At 37.9% G+C, this 6,202-nt stretch overlaps 1 protein-coding gene across 5 annotated transcripts in view; it reads right to left on the bottom strand.

Annotated features, from left to right (window-relative positions):
* Window positions 1-6,202, bottom strand: part of LOC121386299 (pleckstrin homology-like domain family B member 1) — a 190,635-nt gene that overhangs the window by 115,890 nt on the left and 68,543 nt on the right. The window lies entirely within an intron of this gene.

Below are 6,202 nucleotides of genomic sequence, written 5' to 3'. Positions count from 1 at the left end.
TCATCGGCTATTGGACGTCAAACATATGGTCATTCTGACACTGTTTTAGAGGAAACCCGCTGTCGCCACATAGGCTACTCTTCTTTACGACAGGCAGCAAGGGATCTTTTATTTGCGCTTCCCACAGGCAGGATAGCACAAACCATGGCCTTTGTTGAACCAGTTATGGATCACTGGTCGGTGCAAGTGGTTTACACCTACCCATTGAGCCTTGCGGAGCACTCACTCAGGGTTTGGAGTCGGTATCTGGATTAAAAATCCCATGCCTCGACTGGGATCCGAACCCAGTACCTACCAGCCTGTAGACCGATGGCCTGCCACGACGCCACCAAGGCCGGTCCCACCCAGAGTGAGTTATAATGATCACTACATGCTCTTCTTTCTCACTAACCACTGACCACTAACAACTAACTCACTGTCTTGGACAGACAGCCCAGATAGCTCAGGTGTGTGTGCCCAGGACAACGTGCTTGAACCTTAATTGGATATAAGCACGAAAATAAAATTGAAATGAGAAAATGAATTCAGTTCATATTTAGCCTGAATAAGCTGAATGAAAGAACAAACCGTGTTTATTTATGTGGACAGACAGCCCAGATAGCCGAGGGGTGTGTGTGTGTGTGTATATGTGTGTATGTGCCCAGGACAGCGTGCTTGAACTTTACTTGGATATAAGCACGAAAATAAAATTGAAATGAAAAAAATGAATTCAGTTCATATTTAACCTGATAAAGCTGAATGAAAGAACAAACCGTGTTTATTTACTAGAGTTTGCTTTGTTTAACGACAGCACTAGAGCACATTGATTTATTATGTCACACATATGGTTATTTTGACAGTCATAGAGAGGAAACCCGCTACATTTTTCCATTAGCAGCAAGGGATCTTTTATATGCACCGTCCCACAGGCAGGATAGGACACACCACGGCCTTTGATAAACCAGTTGTGGTGCACTGGCTAGAACGAGAAATAGCCCAATGGGCCCACCGACTGGGATCGATCTCAGACCGACCACGCATCGAGCGAGCGCTTTACCACTGGGCTATATCCCGCCACTCTTCACTAGAGAATAAATAGACTGGTGTTCAAGTGGACACACAAACATATTGTGATGTTTTCACTAAGTCGTTACCACTGTTTAATGAAGTGACCCTCGACTGGATCGACTGGATCCTTTCAAAGTTAGTGATAATTTCCTGCCTTTCTGATACAGCAGGAACATTACTTTGAAGTCTGCGGCCATTGTAAGGCATTTCCAACTAACAGCGCCGTTTTAGTGACTACATTTATATAAACAACAACAAAAGGAAAAGCAATAATAGACAGTCAAATGGAAAAAAAAAGATGAAGTTTGTTTAGTTTAATGACACCACTAGAGCATATTGATTTATTAATCATCGGCTATTAGAAAGGAAATGTTTTATTTAACGACGTACTCAGCACATTTTATTTACGTTTATTTAGCATCGGACATATAATTAAGGACCACACAGATATTGAGGGAGGAAACCCGCTGTTGCCACTTCATAGGCTACTCTTTTTGATTATCAGCAAGAGATCTTTTATATGCACCATCCCACAGACAGGACAACACATACCACGGCCTATGATATACCAGTCGTGGTGCACTGGCTGGAGCGAGAAATAGCCCAATTAATGGGCCAACCGACGCGACTATTAGATGTCAAACATTTGGTAATTTTTTCAAATAGTCTTAGAAAGAAAACCTGCTACATCTTTCTATTAGTAGCAAGGGATATTTCATATGTACCATCCCACAGACAGGATAACACAAACCACGGCCTGTGATATACCAGTTGACTGGAATGAGAAATAGTCCACCAACAAGGATCGATCCCAGACAACCCGCGCATGAGGCGAGCGCTTTACTACTGGACTACATCCCGGCCCCAGTCAAACGGACGTAAAATGTTCATCAACTTAAGATAAATTAAAGAAAAAGTTTCTGGTCCATTTTAAAGGGACATTCCTGAGTTTGCTGCACTGTAAGATGTTTCCGACTAATAAAATATTTCTACGATTAAACTTACATATTTTATTTATATTTTCTTGTTTAGAATATCACTGTCTTTATATTCAATGTGTTTCTGGTCGTCTTAATATTTGTAAGAAGCCCAAACTGGATTTTGTCTTCAAATAATTTCGTACGTACGAAAAAAATCTTTTTTAGGAAATAAAATGAAATTTAAGCTAGTACAAATATTAGAACAATCAGAAACATGTTTAATATACAGCCACTAATATTTTATGCAGAAAAATATATTTGATATGTAATTACAGTCGTCAAAATGTCTCTGTTAGTCGATAACATCTTAAAAATTGCAGCAAACTCAGCAATGTCCCTTTAATTCCTAATATTTCTGTACCTGAAAACATATTGGGAGGTTTATCCAGGTTGGAAATTGCAAAGTATGTTTGTTTTGTTTAACGACACCACTAGAGCACACTGATTAATTAATCATCAGCTACTGGATGTCAAACATTTGGTAATTCTGACTCGTAGATATCAGAGGAAATCCACTACGTTTCCTACACACAGGATACAGCACACATATCACAGTCTTTGATGTTGTACAGCAGTTTTGGTGTACTGGCTGGAACGAGAAATCTAGTTCAGCCCAGTGGGCCCACCGAAGTGGATCAATCCAAGACTGACTGTGCATCAAGCGAGTGCTTTACTACTGGACTATGTCCCTCCATTTGTTAACATTCTTTCTGTTAACAACTTCACCCAAGCTTACAGGTAACCCTATATGTGCTTAACTGTACAGCAAAGACAGGGACCCAGAAAAAGTCATTCAATTATTAACAACTTTAACAGATACAAAAGAAGGAGAGGAAAGACATTTGTGGTTTACACAATATTTATTACCCATATGGGCTCAAATATACGGGGTAATATTTTTCCGATCTCTGCACAGTGTGCAGATTGCTTCTACAGTCACTGATTGGCTGGCTTTAAAAAGACAAGATTTGATTGGCAATTACATACTGCCGGGACTACTTTTTGTTCATTCATGATTCCATTCATCGGTCAAACTATTACTACGAACTTCAAATATTTTTTTATGATACGAACATTTACGGAATTAAAAATCAAAATATATGTACAAATGTTTAAAAATGTTTTTATTTTATTATTTTGACTGGGGTTTTTTGGAACTATTCTTTGGTGGATACTGTTGGGTGTGCACCGGTAACGGCGCGTATGAATATATTGTTATTGCTGGTAGAGCTTGTTAGTTGTTACAGCAGTGAGAACGTAAATATACTTTTAAAATCGTTAAAGATTGACAATGGGTAATAAAGAGAATAACCAACTCACTACGAGGAATTACGGATTATCTGTCCCTCGTGAATTAATGCTGTAAAACAACATTAATTCACTCGGGACAGATAATCCGTAATTCCTCGTAGCTCGTTAGTTATTCTCTAATTAATCCACACCTTTGATGTCCAACTATTGTTCTAACTGTAGGTTGTTGTTTAAGACTTATATTACAGATGTGAACAAATGAAATGTTTTTTTTATTATTTAACGACGCACTCAACTTATTTTATTTACGGTTATATGGCGTCAGACATATGGTTAAGAACCATACAGGACCATATTGAGAGAGGAAACCCACTGTTGCAACTTCATGGGCTACTCTTTTCGATTAGCAGCAAGGGATCTTTTATATATACCATCCCATAGACAGGATAGCACATACCACAGCCTTTTGATATACCAGTCGTGGTGCAGTGTTTCTGCCAGAAATACATTTTTGGGTATGGCGGTATGAAATTGAATGCAACCTCCCCAAGAAAGAAAATGGGTTAGGTTTAGGAGCTAGTATTAAGAAAATCATACATTAATGATAAAGGGTCATTAATTTAGTCAAAACGTTAACTTAAAAAATAAACTCTGCAGAAAAATTCGGGTACGGTGCCATACCCGTTTTACCCGTTTGACCGAACATGTACAATGCAAACAATTACAGTGTCATGGCCCAGGAGACTGCATGTCGACATCATCAAATGAACATGTGATTCAGGTCATGTAATCCTGTCATTAGTGACAGTCATGTATTCTGATGGAATACAACACACACTGTTGAATATTAAATCGGAAATCATAAATTACCATTCTTATTATATAACATTTAGTGAAATATCTTAAAATATCAGTGAAATAAAAGTGTTATCAATCACTCAGTGATGGTAACAAATTTTAAAGTGAAAATTTCACTATTTCACTCTAAAATGTGTTATCGTCACTATAGAAAACGTTATCTTCACTGTAAGAAAGCTGGAAATATTTTGCTGCTGGCATTTTAAAAATAAAGATAAATTGTCAAAAGTTATATAATAAATAGAAAATTTAATGTTTTTGTCAAATATGATTTATATCTCATCTTGTGAAGCTTGCAATCATATCTCACGAGTCGCTTGCAATCATATCTCACGAGTCGCTTGCAATCATATCTCACAAGTCGCTTGCAATCATATCACACGAGTCGCTTGCAATCATATCTCACGAGTCGCTTGCAATCATATCTCACGAGTCGCTTGCAATCATATCTCACGAGTCGCTTGCAATCATATCTCACGAGTCGCTTGCAATCATATCTCACGAGTCGCTTGCAATCATATCTCACGAGTCGCTTGCAATCATATCTCACGAGTCACTTGCAATCATATCTCACGAGTCGCTTGCAATCATATCTCATGAGTCGCAATTGAGTGACAAGTGAGATATGATTGCAAACTTCACTCGATAAGATATAAATCATATTTGACAAAAAACGTGAAATATCCTCTATATATTTATTTATCATGTTTATCACACTTAATGCCAACCATCCACTGTTGATAATTTTCCTACGGAATCATTCAGGTTAGGTGCAAAAGGATCATGTTGTTTTGGGTTATTAGTTTTGTAAACATTCTTTGCCATTTTAACCAATTATTTCATTAGGAAAAAACATAAAATGGTTGTTAATTGTGCACAGATGTTGAAATATATAATGAATAATGAATTAAGTTGAAGAATGCACTCGAAAGTGTGAATTCATTAAAACTATTGAACTAGCTCCTGAATTATGTTTTAAGAATCTGCATTTCCTTGAACATTCTCCAACACGTATTGTATCTCACACACAAATATACTCACTCACTCACTCACTCACTCACTCACTCACTCACTCACTCACTCACACACACACACACACACACACACACAAACACACACTAACACACATACTAATACATACACACACTAACACACACACACATACTAATACATACACACACTAACACACACACACATGCATGCACGCACCCACACACACACACACACACACACACACACACACACACAAACACACTAACACACATACTAATACATACACACACTAACACATGCATGCACGCACCCACACACACACACGCATGCACGCACCCGCACTCACACAAACACACACGTGCATACTCACACACACATACACACACACACTCACTCACATACATGCACACATTCACACACACACGCATACATACACACATAAACAGACACACACAAACATACACACTAACACACACACACACAGACACACACACACTAATACACACGTACTAACACATACACACTAACACACACACACACACAAACATACACACTAACACATACACACTAACACACACAAACATACACACTAACACATACACACTAACACATACACACTAACACATACACACTAACACACACATACATATACTAACACATACATATACACTCACATACATACACACTAACACACTCTCACACTCTTAACACACTGACACAGAATCTATGTGAAGACATCTTCCTACATTTAACTAATGGATACACACTATTACATTTATAACAGACCTGCTTACACATGTTTAAACAGGAAGACCAGAACAAAAGAGAGAGGGTGTCAGGAAGAACGAGAAGGGTGTGAACATTTTTAACCTCTAACCACAGTTAACAAACTGACATGTAACAACATAGGGTCTCAAACACAGTCATTAAAAAAACCGTAACAACTTAAGACAGATAACTGTATGAGGACTAAGACAGACATTTTTAACTTCTAAGAACTTAAACATGATAAACAATAAGACTTGCAACAGGTAAGTACAACACATGCATAAACTGTCCAACTGTGACTAAAA

This window comes from Gigantopelta aegis, chromosome 12, assembly GCF_016097555.1.
Source record: "Gigantopelta aegis isolate Gae_Host chromosome 12, Gae_host_genome, whole genome shotgun sequence".
Classification (NCBI taxonomy): domain Eukaryota; kingdom Metazoa; phylum Mollusca; class Gastropoda; order Neomphalida; family Peltospiridae; genus Gigantopelta; species Gigantopelta aegis.
The sequence above is the reverse complement of the archived record's forward strand: the minus strand, read 5'-3'. Positions and strand labels throughout refer to the sequence as shown.